This window comes from Triturus cristatus, chromosome 4_1 (assembly GCF_964204655.1).
Source record: "Triturus cristatus chromosome 4_1, aTriCri1.1, whole genome shotgun sequence".
Classification (NCBI taxonomy): Eukaryota; Metazoa; Chordata; class Amphibia; order Caudata; family Salamandridae; genus Triturus; species Triturus cristatus.
In genome coordinates this window covers 134385704-134400703 of record NC_140585.1, presented here as the reverse complement: position 1 = coordinate 134400703, position 15000 = coordinate 134385704, and the positions used below count along the sequence as shown (strand labels likewise).

Sequence of the window (15000 nt, the reverse complement as noted above, 5' to 3'; positions counted from 1 at the left end):
ATCCTCCCTCTTTCTTTTCCAGAAAATTAGGTAGATTTATTACATGCTTCCTCTCGGAAGTTTATGAGGGATTAGGTACTTTGAAACTGTCCCATTTTACTTGTGTACACTTCACAGTCATGTTAGTGTTCTGAAACTGCAAAGTAGATTTTTAAATGCCTATTTTTGTGAGATGCATTTTCGACCGGCCAGAACATATTCTTTTGGAAAAAATGATTTGAATTGGATTGGTGTGAATCTTGTTTCTAGAGGTGGTGACAGGCTTTCAGCTACTTGAATAGGTCAAGCCAGGATTCATAAAACTTATACAACCTATGTGAGTGTGAAAAATTTGCATATGCAGGAAGGAGCAATTTGTACTACTTTCAAAACAGTTTCACTCCACGTCTGGAAACGTCCAGAGCTATGTAGAGCATACAAATGAGCTTTAAACTCATGAGGAAAGAGGTTTGTATGCAAAAAGGAAAACAAAAGCATATCGTACTCATAAAATTCTCAATATATAGATTCCAAAAAAGTGCTTCCAGCGAAAAGAGCTGAAAGAACACTATGGGATGTAAACCTGAATACCTTTCAATAATATGTTCTCCATCCATGCATACCACCTACATGATAAAAATCATCTCAGGTGAACGGATGACCGTGTGGCCTAATGGATAAGGCGTCTGACTTCGGATCAGAAGATAGAGGGTTCGAGTCCCTTCATGGTCGTTTTTGGCCAATGGTCACACAATCTGCTTTACATTCAGAGTGGAAAAAGTCTTTTCCAATACTCTTGTAGTCCTCACTTTCTCATTACTAATCATTAATAAAGTGGAATACATACTGTAAACTCATTCAGTTTGCATCTTCAGTCTAACTACTTGTGCATTTTAGTGGCATTAAAAAGTGCTTCTATGCCGACGCACTGAATATGTAATAGGTTTGCAGAATTTTGACGTGACAGAATGGGTTTATAGCTTAAGTGTGTGTAGAAGAACTGCAAGGTGTGTGCCTATGTGTGCATAGAGTGGTACATGTGTAAAATCTGTATGATTTGGGCAGTTAAAGTGCTGATTTTGCCTCCGAGTAAGAAAAGTACTACACAAAATGTATAAAGGATCGGCACATTGGCTGCCTTTGCTGATGACCCCTTTGCCTAATTTGTCGTGCAATGGTTAAGTTGCAGAGTGTGGTTGAACTTGGTTAGGAGACTTAGTGCCTCTTTCCGTGTCCTACTGATGATAAGGATGGCTTGATACCATTTTCTAAGCCCAGTAAATTGAGAAAAGAAGTAAGTGAAGAAGAAGTGTGGAGTCGAAAGTGGTTCTCCAATTTCTCTCCACTTGCTAAAATTGCAAAGTCTCCATTATAGCATAGAACAGAGCGTTAAAGTCGGGGATGGAAAAGGATGAAAATGGGAAGTTTACTTATAGAGAGAAGTGAGAAATGCCCTGTGTGCACACACCGGTGTCTGACCATAGAATACTTTTAAATAATGCCTCTAGAAAAGAGCTATGCATGTGTGCCTCAGTGGCCTAATGGATAAGGCACTGGCCTCCTAAGCCAGGGATTGTGGGTTCAAGTCCCATCTGAGGTGATAACAAAAATCCTCCCTCTTTCTTTTCCAGAAAATTAGGTAGATTTATTACATGCTTCCTCTCAGAAGTTTATGAGGGATTAGGTACTTTGAAACGGTCCCATTTTACTTGTGTACACTTCACAGTCATGTTAGTGTTCTGAAACTGCAAAGTAGATTTTTAAATGCCTATTTTTGTGAGATGCATTTTCGACCGGCCAGAACATATTCCTTTGGAAAAAATGATATGAATTGGATTGGTGTGAATCTTGTTTCTAGAGGTGGTGACAGGCTTTCAGCTACTTGAATAGGTCAAGCCAGGATTCATAAAACTTATACAACCTATGTGAGTGTGAAAAATTAGCATATGCAGGAGGGAGCAATTTGTACTACTTTCAAAACAGTTTCACTCCACGTCTGGAAACGTCCAGAGCTATGTAGAGCATACAAATGAGCTTTAAACTCATGAGGAAAGAGGTTTGTATGGAAAAAGGAAAACAAAAGCATATCGTACTCATAAAATTCTCAATATATAGATTCCAAAAAAGTGCTTCCAGCGAAAAGAGCTGAAAGAACACTATGGGATGTAAACCTGAATACCTTTCAATAATATGTTCTCCATCCATGCATACCACCTACATGATAAAACTCATCTCAGGTGGACGGATGACTGCGTGGCCTAATGGATAAGGCGTCTGACTTCGGGTCAGAAAATTGAGGGTTCGAGTCCCTTCGTGGTCGTTTTTGGCCAATGGTCACACAATCTGCTTTACATTCAGAGTGGAAAAAGTCTTTTCCAATACTCTTGTAGTCCTCACTTTCTCATTACTAATCATTAATAAAGTGGAGTACATACTGTAAACTCATTCAGGTTGCATCTTCAGTCTAACTACTTGTGCATTTTAGTGCCATTAAAAAGTGCTTCTATGCCGACGCACTGAATATGTAATAGGTTTGCAGAATTTTGACGTGACAGAATGGGTTTTTAGCTTAAGTGTGTGTAGAAGAACTGCGCAGTGTGTGCCTATGTGTGCATAGAGTGCTACATGTGTAAAATCTGAATGATTTGGGCAGTTAAAGTGCTGATTTTGCCTCCGAGTAAGAAAAGTACTACACAAAATGTATAAAGGATCGGCACATTGGCTGCCTTTGCTGATGCCCCCGTTGCCTAATTTGTAGTGCAATGGTTAAGTTGCAGAGTGTGGTTGAACTTGGTTAGGAGACTTAGTGCCTCTTTCCGTGTCCTACTGATGATAAGGATGGCTTGATACCATTTTCTAAGCCCAGTATATTGAGAAAAGAAGTAAGTGAAGAAGAAGTGTGGAGTCGAAAGTGGTTCTCCAATTTCTCTCCACTTGCTAAAATTGCAAAGTCTCCATTATAGCATAGAAGAGAGCGTTAAAGTCGGGGATGGAAGAGGATGAAAATGGGAAGTTTACTTATAGAGAGAAGTGAGAAATGCCCTGTGTGCACACACCGGTGTCTGACCATAGAATACATTTAAATAATGCCTCTAGAAAAGAGCTATGCATTTGTGCCTCAGTGGCCTAATGGATAAGGCACTGGCCTCCTAAGCCAGGGATTGTGGGTTCAAGTCCCATCTGAGGTGATAACAAAAATCCTCTCTCTTTCTTTTCCAGAAAATTAGGTAGATTTATTACATGCTTCCTCTCAGAAGTTTATGAGGGATTAGGTACTTTGAAACGGTCCCATTTTACTTGTGTACACTTCACAGTCATGTTAGTGTTCTGAAACTGCAAAGTGGATTCTTAAATGCCTATTTTTGTGAGATGCATTTTCGACCGGCCAGAACATATTCCTTTGGAAAAAATGATATGAATTGGATTGGTGTGAATCTTGTTTCTAGAGGTGGTGACAGGCTTTCAGCTACTTGAATAGGTCAAGCCAGGATTCATAAAACTTATACAACCTATGTGAGTGTGAAACATTAGCATATGCAGGAAGGAGCAATTTGTACTACTTTCAAAACAGTTTCACTCCACGTCTGGAAACGTCCAGAGCTATGTAGAGCATACAAATGAGCTTTAAACTCATGTGGAAAGAGGTTTGTATGGAAAAAGGAAAACAAAAGCATGTCGTACTCATAAAATTCTCAATATATAGATTCCAAAAAAGTGCTTCCAGCGAAAAGAGCTGAAAGAACACTATGGGATGTAAACCTGAATACCTTTCAATAATATGTTCTCCATCCATGCATACCACCTACATGATAAAAATCATCTCAGGTGGACGGATGACCGCGTGGCCTAATGGATAAGGCGTCTGACTTCGGATCAGAAAATTGAGGGTTCGAGCCCCTTTGTGGTCGTTTTTGGCCAATGGTCACACAATCTGCTTTACATTCAGAGTGGAAAAAGTCTTTTCCAATACTCTTGTAGTCCTCACTTTCTCAGTACTAATCATTAATAAAGTGGAGTACATACTGTAAACTCATTCAGGTTGCATCTTCAGTCTAACTACTTGTGCATTTTAGTGGCATTAAAAAGTGCTTCTATGCCGACGCACTGAATATGTAATAGGTTTGCAGAATTTTGACGTGACAGAATGGGTTTTTAGCTTAAGTGTGTGTAGAAGAACTGCAAGGTGTGTGCCTATGTGTGCATAGAGTGGTACATGTGTAAAATATGTATGATTTGGGCAGTTAAAGTGCTGATTTTGCCTCCGAGTAAGAAAAGTACTAAACAAAATGTATAAAGGATCGGCACATTGGCTGCCTTTGCTGATGCCCCCGTTGCCTACTTTGTAGTGCAATGGTTAAGTTGCAGAGTGTGGTTGAACTTGGTTAGGAGACTGTAATACTAAAGGATGTCTCGAAGACAGGCCGCTTAGAACAGGTTGTAGGTTTATTTAACAGGTAACAAAGTTCATATAAAGATCATCTGTAAGGGCTCAGATCTCCAGTGGAGCCCCACCAGGAGCAGCCTCCCTGCTGCTCAGCCCCATCTCTCCCAACTGCCAACTCCTCCAGTCCCTCACACCCAACATTCCAAATGACCTCACTCATGGCTGAGCAGCAAGGAACAGGACAGCAATGAGGAAGATGTACAAACAACAACAATAGATTATAGCACATCTTCCTTCCTTAGAAAAACTAAGCAAAAGATATAAATGCATTGAATCAAGATAGCACAAAATACCTTTGCCTAAATAAAGTAGAAATAAAAAGAAAGTACATTATGCAAATAATTATACATCAAATCAGCAAATAGTCGCAAGAAAATAACTATAACAAAAGAATAATGAACCCCATCCCCCTCCCTAGGAAAACCAATTAGATGGGTACACACTACCAAAAAAAAAAACACCTCCGTAAGACACTTAGAACATAGAAATAGGGAAACACACCTCCCTATGAAACTCCAATACTGTAATAGGGGAAAACACCTCCCTATAGGGGAAAACACCTCCCTTAGACACATAGAACATTGAAATAGGGAAACGCACCTCCCTATGAAACTCCAATACTGTAATAGGGGAAAACACCTCCCTATAGGGGAAAACACCTCCCTTAGACACATAGAACATTGAAATAGGGAAACACACCTCCCTATGAAACTCCAAAAACTGTAATAGGGGAAAACACCTCCCTATAGGGGAAAACACCTCCCTTAGACACATAGAACATTGAAATAGGGAAACGCACCTCCCTATGAAACTCCAAATTCTGTAATAGGGGAAAACACCTCCCTATAGGGGAAAACACCTCCCTTAGACTGAGAAATAGGGGAACAACCCCCTATGATCCAAAACCGGGCAATTAGCCCCCAAAACACCTCAAAATTGCAAAGCTCGCACAAACTATGGGTAATCCAAAACCCAAAACCATTTAGGGTATCCTTTGACCCTAACAAACACAGGGTAACCTTAAACCCCAAACACACCCAAAATCTCTTATGGGTAAGTATAACTAGCAAACCAGGGTATCCCTAAACCCTAAAACACTCTCGCAGTAAACTATGAGTAACCAAAACCCAAGACAAAATTTAGGGTATCCCTTAACCCTAAAACACACTCGCAATATACTATGGATATTTATAACCCATGACCAACCCCCACGTCCTAGGGAAACAAAACCCTCAACGCAAATATCACAACAAAACACAGCTTCATAGGCATGGGAAGCAATCACAGCAATAAAAAAACGACATGCAATAATAAATTATTATTAGAGTGACCAGTGAGCGACTTCTCACCCGAGGGCCACCTCAGTCCCACGATGCCTCAGAAAAACAGATGCTTGCTACAATTAAAAGTCCACCACTTGACAAGCAAAGACGAAAAGAAAACTTCAATGTGTCTGCGTTTGCTCGACAAAACCTTGAAACCAGTTCCTCCAATGTCTTTTCATTATTGCGGCACAATTATACAGCGTTGTCCCCCAACTCCATCTAGTTTTGTTCACTCTTTATTCCGGCAGACACACAAAAAAAAACGTGGTTGGCAAAACGTGAAAGACGTGGTTGGAAGCGCGAGTGAAATGCATGCTTGCAACTAGATCCTAAAATGGAGGCACGCTGATTGACGAAGGCCCCGGATGGCTCCCAGCGCATGAAAGCTCTGAAAGTGTCTCCACACAGTACAGTGGTTACCAGGGCAACGTCCGGCGAGCTTCCACGTTGAACTACGTAACGCCGTAGGATGACAACAACGGTGAGGTTGCTAAGGAAACATCCGCATTGTCCATACGCATCCCGCTATGACGCGCATCAAAAAGAAACTTGCAGGAAGGATCAGCGCGTGGAAACCCACATTCAAAGAGAACCACGCGCTTCCCACAGAATGCCGGTAAGCGTTCAAACCTCATGCAGAGACTGGCAACAAATACAATCGTTACCGCCGCCATCTTAAATCGTTAATGTACTCCCAAAACTGCACCGCACCAATGCTCCATGCGAGCACAAAGTTCAAGCAAACACTCCTTGGGGCTCGATTTATGCCCCCGACAAAAGAGTGTCAGTAGCTAAGCTCGCATTACAGTTAGTCTGTCTCTCCACGCTTGATAGAGATCGCACCCAACATCACAACAGTCCTCTTTGGTGCGCAAAAGATCCTCCAAGGATACAAAAACACACGCTGCTAGTGTAAAATCCCCACAGCTTCTTTCTACAGGGCAAATTCGAAAAAAAACCCAGAACAGGAGCAGGCTTTAACATCAGAAATCGGCAGAGCTGACCGTTTCAGATAGTCAGAAATGTCCTTTGGGGAAACACTCACCCAAGTCCATCATCTGGCACGTCCATCACTAGTACTGCCAATCTCAGAAAGGACAGCAGGACCTAATAAACATTACCAAGGCAACATGTAGGTTCTGTTTCATTCGAAGAGAACTAGAGATTCAACAGAAACTGGCACTTACATATTAGGGCGACCGATGGAGTGGTCACTGGTGGGGCTCTTGAGTGCCAGCTTCCTGAAAATATGCAATTTCACTTGAAGTTACTTGAAGTCCTTTTACTTGAATTACTCTTGGAGTTCCTTTCTCTTTAAAATCCTTTAAGCTTCATAAAGCATAATCCAGCACACGCGTTAGTTCCTCCAAATCGTCGCCAGTGTAATAATGAAAGATGTCTCGTAGACAGGTTACGTAGAACAAGTTATAGGTTTATTGGTTAGCCATAAAGTCCATGTAGATCTCATGTAAGGCCTCAGCTAGGCCCCAGTAAAGCCCCTGTAAAACCCCACCAGGAGCAGCCTCCCTGCTGCTCAGCCCCATCTCTCCAACTGCCAACTCCTCCAGTCCCCCACACTCAACATTCCAAGTGACATCACTCATGGCTGAGCAGCAAGGAACAGGACAGCAATGAGGAAGATGTACAACAACAACAATAGATTATAGCAGAGACTTAGTGCCTCTTTCCGTGTCCTACTGATGATAAGGATGGCTTGATACCATTTTCTAAGCCCAGTATATTGAGAAAAGAAGTAAGTGAAGAAGAAGTGTGGAGTCGGTGGTAGGTATACTTTATTTAGATATAAAAATATCTTTAAAAGGTCACCTCAAAATTACGCAGCAAAACATTTAAAACAAAACCTTAACATAAAAACAGTAGTTAATGGAAACTTCATAGTACAATAAAAAACTTCTCCAATCTATCAATGGAAAAGGACTTAGTGTGCGAAGTACAATGACCAGTTTAACATTTAAAATGCATTTAGATTCAGGTCTTTGACAAGGACCATAAGTGCAAACCATGGACCGTAAAATGACAGCCAATTGTGCAAGTCAACAATTCAATAAAAAAATGTAAGCAGCAGTTAAGAAATCACAGGATAAAAATGGAATAGCTCTTAAACAAGCATAAAAACGAACCAGCCCATAACTACTTAAAAGAGCGGTAAGCATTTTGTAAGAAAATTGTAAAAGCGATGTTTAGAACTGTGTTTTCTGGCAATAATGCTGCAATGATTGCTTGTCTGCAGGATCGGATTCCCAGCCTGTTCCACTCAGTTTTCAGTTTACGTCTGCGTTGTGACAAGAAAGATGGACAGAGGCAGACTATATGCTCCATGGTTTCGGGAGACATGCCACACCCCCTGCAGATTACGTCCTCTGACAGGCGACGCCAGACGGGAAGATCTTTTAGAAATTGCCATTCACCCAGTCTGGCGGCCATAAAACTGATTTTTAGGTGCAAGGAGTAAGTGCAGGATAAATAAGATGCGGGGGCTAACCGACCATATGAAGACATTGTTGCCCAGGCGTGTCTGCGTTTGGCAAATTGGGCTTTATCGATGATCAAGGACCTCATTCGAATGCAGTTCTTAATACTAGTTTTGAATGCTGCTTTACTAGGATTGAGGTCCCATAACGCACCGGCAGACATTTCACGGATCGAATCCCTAAAAAGGTGGCTGTATAAGCCGCGATGATTTGTCTGGGAAATATCCAACCAAATTAGGGACTCCAATGATCCTGGCTTTGCCTGTCTCAGTTTGTGGCACAGGTTTAGATACAGACCAGTGACTGAAATTTCATAATTTAACAAACCGAATTCTAGTCTGATCTGAGCAGCAGAAGCTGATTTGGGCAGGTGGAGGATTTTTTTGTAAAGTTTCGTCACGTGATGGTTAAAAGAGGGGTTTAATTTCCCCCTAAAAATCTCAGCACCGTAGGTCAAAGTGGGCCCAATTTTTGCTCTCATGACTTCCAATAATGGGGACAGGCTTGGGCCAGACAAATTTCTTGAGAGCTTGCAGAAGCTTACCTGTAGGTTCATGGCTTTTACTGAGATAGCCTTACGCTGTTGGTTAAAGTTACCCCTAGAGTCAAAAGTGACCCCAAGATATTTGTAGGTATTTCCTATTCTAAGGCTAGAGTTGTTAAACTGCCAACCACCCCCACGGTATAGCTTTCTACCAAAAGTGACGACTTGGGTTTTCTTTAAGTTGACCTCCAACCCATTCATGGTTGTATAGGCTTCCAGTCTGTTTAACAGCCTCTGCAGCCCTACCCGTGTCAAACTAAAGAGGACCAAGTCATCGGCATATAAGAGATTGCTTATCGGGACACCTCCCATCTTGGGCGGATGACTGTTTGTTTCCTCAAGGGAGGATGACAGATCAGCTATGAACAGATTAAAAAGGAGGGGGGCCAGCACACATCCCTGTTTGACTCCTCTAGTTGTCATAATTTTCCGAGAGAGATGTGTGCCGGTCCCCAACTTCACTTGTACCCACGTGCCCGAATGAAGTTGGATGATCGCGTCCAGGAGCTTATCTGGGATCCCCCATTTTTTTAGCTTCTCCCATAGTGCGGCCCTTGGTACCCGATCAAATGCAGCTTTAAAATCTATAAAACAGCAAAAAACCATGCTAGATGTGACTAATGCTTTGTTGACAATGATAGACAGTGATAGTAAGTTGGTCATGGTGCCCGAGGAGGCAGTGAAGCCAGTTTGGTTCAATGGAATCAGATTGTTCTGCTCTACCCAATGTCTCAGTTCCCCCAATAATGTTCCTGCAAAGAGCTTGGCTTCGATGTCTAACAAAGCTATTAGTCTATAATTGTTTGGGGATGCATGAGAGCCAGACTTGTAAATCGGGTGAATTATTGCCCCTCGCCAGGAATCCGGGATGGTTGAACTGGTCAGTGCACAATTGAAGAGATTGGATAAATATCGCGACCATAAATCAATATTTGTTTTGAACAGGGACTGTGGTAGGCCGTTTGGACCGGGAGCGCCGTCGGATCTTGCTTTTGCAAGGACTTTGGTGACCGTTTCTTGAGTGACTCGCAGATCTTCACCTCGTGGATCAAAACGGACCATCGAGCTGCTACTGTTCAGTTGTGGATGGAGTGACAGTTGTTTAGAACCGGGTAAGATTGTAGACACAGAGACATCAGAGGCCTTAAAGTGGTCAGTCAAATAGGCAGACCAGGTCGCTTCTGCGATATTTGCTGATCCGGATCCGGAGGAGCTACCGCTTTGGCGGTTGATTAGGGCCCAGAATCTTTTGGGGTTGCAGCTTTTACTCTCCCATAGAAGTTTGCACCAGAATTGGGCTAGATGGCAACGTTTGTCAGATTGTATTGCGACCCTAAATAGTTTTTGGATTGTTTTATACTCATTCGCAAGCTCAGTATTTCCTGGGGATGACTTGAGAGAGCGCAGAGCTTTGTCTCTAGATTTTTTCAGTGCCCTAGTATAACTGGAAATTTGGAACTGGTGGCTAACAAAAGCCTTATGCGCGTGTTGGCTGGAGGGAAAGCAGCTTGTTAGTTGGGAGCAGAAAGATGACCACGCACCCATGGAAAAGACCGCTGCGGCGATACTTCCTGAAATAAATACCGAACAGGCTTCCATGATGTTAGGGCTGATATCATCGTTCCATTTTAGCCGTTTTAGGTTTTCTGTGTGGATGCCTGGGCATGTCATTGAGGCAGATTTATGAAAGTCTGGCTGAATGTTAAGGATAACGACTTGGGGACGGTGATCACTTCCTGAACGAGGGAGAATACTATAGTTGGTCAAATGATGGAACAGCGCTGAATTGCAGATGGTGTAATCTAAGTAGGAGCATTTGCGACCATTTGACCAGGACCAGTTAGGGGGAGTATCCTTCGTAGATCTGCCATTCATTACCAGGAAACCAATGCTTAAAAATTGCAGCACGCAGAGCTCACCGAGGCCGCAATAGGCTTGGTGTAGGGGTTTAGACTGGGCCTTGAATTCCGGGGTAGTTAATGGAAAAAGCCCTTCGTAATCGGTGGGATTACCCTGGAAAAGATTAGTGTTAAAATCTCCAGTAATTAGGTAGTCCGAGTTGGGATAATCCGCCACCAGGTCGCACACGATTTTCATTAGACGCGATAAGTGGGCCTTCTTTGAGCGGGTGTTAGGGTTAATATAAACATTAAGAAGAAGAAGGGAACGCTGATTATTCCATGCACTAATTTTAACACCAAGTAACCAGTCTACGTCAAAGGTCAGTGTCTCAATCGGGCCTTTTAGGTTATTTGAAACGTAAATCGACAGACCGCCTTTAGGGTGGCCGTAGAGACAAGATCTAATTGCCGGTTTCCAGAATTCGATGAAGCCAATAACTGGGCTAGATTGAGAAGCCCAGGTTTCTTGGAGTGCAATTAGGTCATGATCAAAGATAAAAGAATGGATCTCTGAGTTAATGAGTTTCTGGGAAAGACCACTAATATTCCAGGAACAAAGGGAGAGCAAAGACTGTGGCTGGGGGAACAGAGTGATTGAGGGGGGATGTAAAGGGGATCCTGACTGAGCCTGGGCTACAAGAAGGTCATCACGTGGTCAATCTGGTATATTACGAGACAAAGTGGCTGGAAGCCAGCCCCAGTCAGAAGATTTATCAAAATTCAGGGGATTGGACCGTGCGTCTTCGGTCGATTGAAGAGATCCTAAGGCATTTTTAAGGATTGAATAAGGCCTTTTTTTCTCCCCACTTAGCAAAGTGGGGAGATGTTGAGTTAACATTGTGGGGTATCCAGGCATGGAATAGGGGTAGATTTTGATGCCCCATTTCCGAAATAGGGGCTTTTGGTCTAAGAATAGTTGTACCCAAGTGGTAGACTTAAGGGACACCACGGTTACCTCAGAGGGTTGAGAACCCCTTGGGGGGAGAAATTCGATTGACTCGATATCGACCGAAGACAAGGCCTCAAAGCCCGGAACACTATTAGCTAATTTAATTATATTGGATCTGTTGAGAATATCCTGCCGACCTTTTGATTTGTATTCGGGGGCAAGAAGAATTTTTAGAGAATGTGTATCTCTAATATCAGAATCTGAAGGCCGGGATAAATTAGGCTGTAGGAGAATGGTATTTGGAGTGACTGGGTGTGGACTCTGATGAGGTCGGTGGAGGGCCTGTGTGCCTTGCCCAGATGACCGAGAATCTTTTAGTAAAGTTGATAAATTATTGGAGATTGTTTTGTGGATTGTCGGAATACGTCGAGATGGAGTTGACAACGACGCCACTTGAGGTTGAAATAATGTAGTTAATGGCCACATTGTGGTTATCTCAGTGGGGCTACCTCTTGGTTCATTTGTAGCCGGCTGAGATTCTAAAGGCCCATTTCCCGGTGGTGCAGGACTTAGCTCAAGACTACTCAGAGGAATCTGTTGGTTAGTGGTTGTAATTATCTCGGCCTTGTGCGGGCTTCGAGGCGGACTTACTGGTATTGCTGCAGGTAGTGAAGTGGTGGGAATATTTTTATTGGTGGTGATTGAAAACAATGGAAATAGTTTAGGAGGGTCAGCTTTGATGTTAAGTCTTGATTTATTCCGTTGTTTTCGTTGACGCTTGCGCTCTCTCTTGCTACATGGTGGGATAGGGGGGTGGAGCGTATCGGGGATGGGGGGAGCCACGACCGCTGAAATGAAACTTGACCCTGCCTTAATACTAACAATGCCATTAGGAAGCCCAATTCTTGTCTGAGGGCTTATAGCAGCTTGGACAAAAGGTGCTGTCAGACGTGAAGAGCCATGGGCTGGGTGAGTGTCGTCTTGAAGGTCCGACTGCGTTGTAGAGCTTTTTTGTTCTTCTCTCGTCTGGACCCCAGAAACTGTTGGTGTTGGGGTAGTCGCCTTATCTGAATCGCGAGTTGAGAAAGATCGAGGGAGTTGATCAAGCCGAGACAGAACGGCGCCACCCTTCAGCAGTTTTACTTCATTAAGGACACTGGTTAAAAAGTCTGGAAGCGAGGAGAGGGAATCAATAATGGGTGAACAGCAGCAGATTGACTGGGCCAATTTTGACGATGCTTGCGCACTCATTATTAGATTGTTGAGTTTGTCCAGCTTGCTGTCGATCCCTGCAGTGAACAGAGCTAAAGTGTTCAGTAGGTCCACCTGAGTGTCCAATTTGTCCGAATGGTAGTTTAGGGCAGTGACTGTAGATTGAAAAGTCTGAAGTAATTGGGGCCAAACGGTCGGGGTTGTGACAGGATCATGGTGGGGCTCCTTTATTGATATTGGGTGGGGAGAGTTGTTAGGTGAAGAAAAGGTATTCGAGAAAGAAAAGGACAGATCTACTAGCCGTTGATCTTTTAATTCTGACTTTAGAAAAGCCTTAGAAGAGGTTGGGGTAACAGCTTGGGGTGAGAGTGAACGCTTTTGCGGTTTAGCTTGGTCAGGGCTCCCCTCCAGGAAGTTTAGGACCTGCGGTGAACCTGAGCTGAGCATGTCAGAAATGGAGATTAAGTCATTATGCCCATGAATTTGTGCAGGAATTTGATGAGTATGGGGCACAGTGGGAGCCGTCTCAAGCACCTGAGGATTGTGTGGAGATATAACGAAAACGTTCTCCAATTGCGAAGCATATGGAGCTGAAGGACTTAGATTGTAGGTTGGACTCACAAACTGTAGCTGATTGTGGCAAAGCTCTTGATTAACAGATACAAGAGAGAGGGGAGGCTGACTTGGTAAGGGTTGATGACAGCTTGAACCCGATGATTGAGAAGTAGTCAAAGGACATTCTGAAACGGTTTTCCGAAAGACAGAGGCTGACCCAAAAATGAAAACATCCGGATCATGGGCCGGAATGGTGGATACTTTGGGGAGAAAATTAGGCTCAGAGGCTTGAGTTGAGTTACTAGGTTTGGTTGCGCCCGGGGCTTTTTTAAAGTAGTCCAGTAGCGAGTATGACTTTAGGGAGCGCGCAGGGGATATAAGAGGTGATTGCATGTCGCTTTTGTTAATATATTGCCGACTCTTAGAGATGGGCGACCTCGGTGGATCCGTGGGCTCTGGAACGATCTCCGGAATGACAAGAGCAGAGTCCGATGCTGCGACTAGCCGTTTTAATTTCTTCCGTTTTAAGGCTGGAGGGGCTTTTCTCGTATTCCCGGATCTCATCTCTTCCGTAGTTATGGAGAGCCTGTTAAGTCTGTGAGTTAATAGACTGGGTTATACAACACTTAAACAAAATCCTTGATTGCCGGGAGGCCAACCAAAATGAAGTGTGTTTTGCTGGAATACAAGAAGGCGTAGGGGACCGGGTTGACTCCCCGGACAGGCCAGGCTTACTAGGATTGTCCGAGCTCGGCCGCGGAACGGACTCAGCTGATTTTGACAGCTTGGACAAGGGCACCCCCCCGCTTCTTAGACCCCGCCCAACCACTTGCTAATCCCTTGACCTTGGTCGCAGCCTCCCAACAGGTGCACCCAACAGCTCTTAGGGGGCTGACCCTAATGACTAGTCACCCTGCCTAGCTCCCAGTACCCTACCCCCCCAAGCCTTCACGGCTGGTCAGGCACTGCCCAGTTCAAAACCGGTAAAGCCGCAACGCGAGGGGGAGAAAGGGGACCGGGCCAGCGTAGTGGGTCAAACCCCCCCTGGGCCGTGGGAACAGCGCTGGGCGCTGATAGCGACGGGCTAGGGCGGTTGAGGGGCGCGGGGGGAGCAGAACTGTGGGCGGAGAGCTCAGTAACCGGCGAGGTGACAGCGACCAGAACGGCTGACTGACTGCCCGAAGGGCTGACCGAAGCAGAGGTGGGGTGCAGACAGAGCCAAGCGATAAGCGAACTAGGAGCCCAGAGCTACAATGAGGTAATGTGGGGAGCCAGGGGCAGACAGGAGAGAGGGGCCCAAGGCCTAAGATACCACAGGCAGAGGGGGGGAGGAATGTGAGGGCGGGGACGCAATGCGACGTGTGGAGGAGCTTGGTGCACAGGGTTAACAACCACACGCCCCCAAGCCCCCAGGTCGACTTACTTGGTGGTAGTTTTAAACCCTCTTCGCCCCCTCCGCCACCGAGCCTTTCCACGAGGCTGACTGGCCTCTACCCCCGCTCTCCGCCACTGCTGCCGCCGCTGCTGGTCACGCCCGCAGGATCGAAGACACCACGGAGACACCACGGATATCACCGGGTCTCGGCAGGCCTCTGCGGGCTCTCACGGACCTCTTACGGACCTCTCAGTGCCTCACTCGCATGCGACGCTCAGCTCAGC

The 15000-nt window shown here is 44.5% G+C and overlaps 3 non-coding genes across 3 annotated transcripts; all 3 read left to right on the top strand.

Moving 5' to 3' along the window:
- Positions 1–638: 638 nt before the first annotated feature.
- On the top strand, positions 639–711 carry TRNAR-UCG (transfer RNA arginine (anticodon UCG)). Its single transcript has one exon. It is a non-coding gene; the product is annotated as a tRNA-Arg (tRNA).
- Positions 712–1506: 795 nt separating this feature from the next.
- Positions 1507–1579, top strand: TRNAR-CCU (transfer RNA arginine (anticodon CCU)). Its single transcript has one exon. It is a non-coding gene; the product is annotated as a tRNA-Arg (tRNA).
- A 1515-nt stretch (positions 1580–3094) lies between these two features.
- On the top strand, positions 3095–3167 carry TRNAR-CCU (transfer RNA arginine (anticodon CCU)). Its single transcript has one exon. It is a non-coding gene; the product is annotated as a tRNA-Arg (tRNA).
- Positions 3168–15000: the final 11833 nt, after the last annotated feature.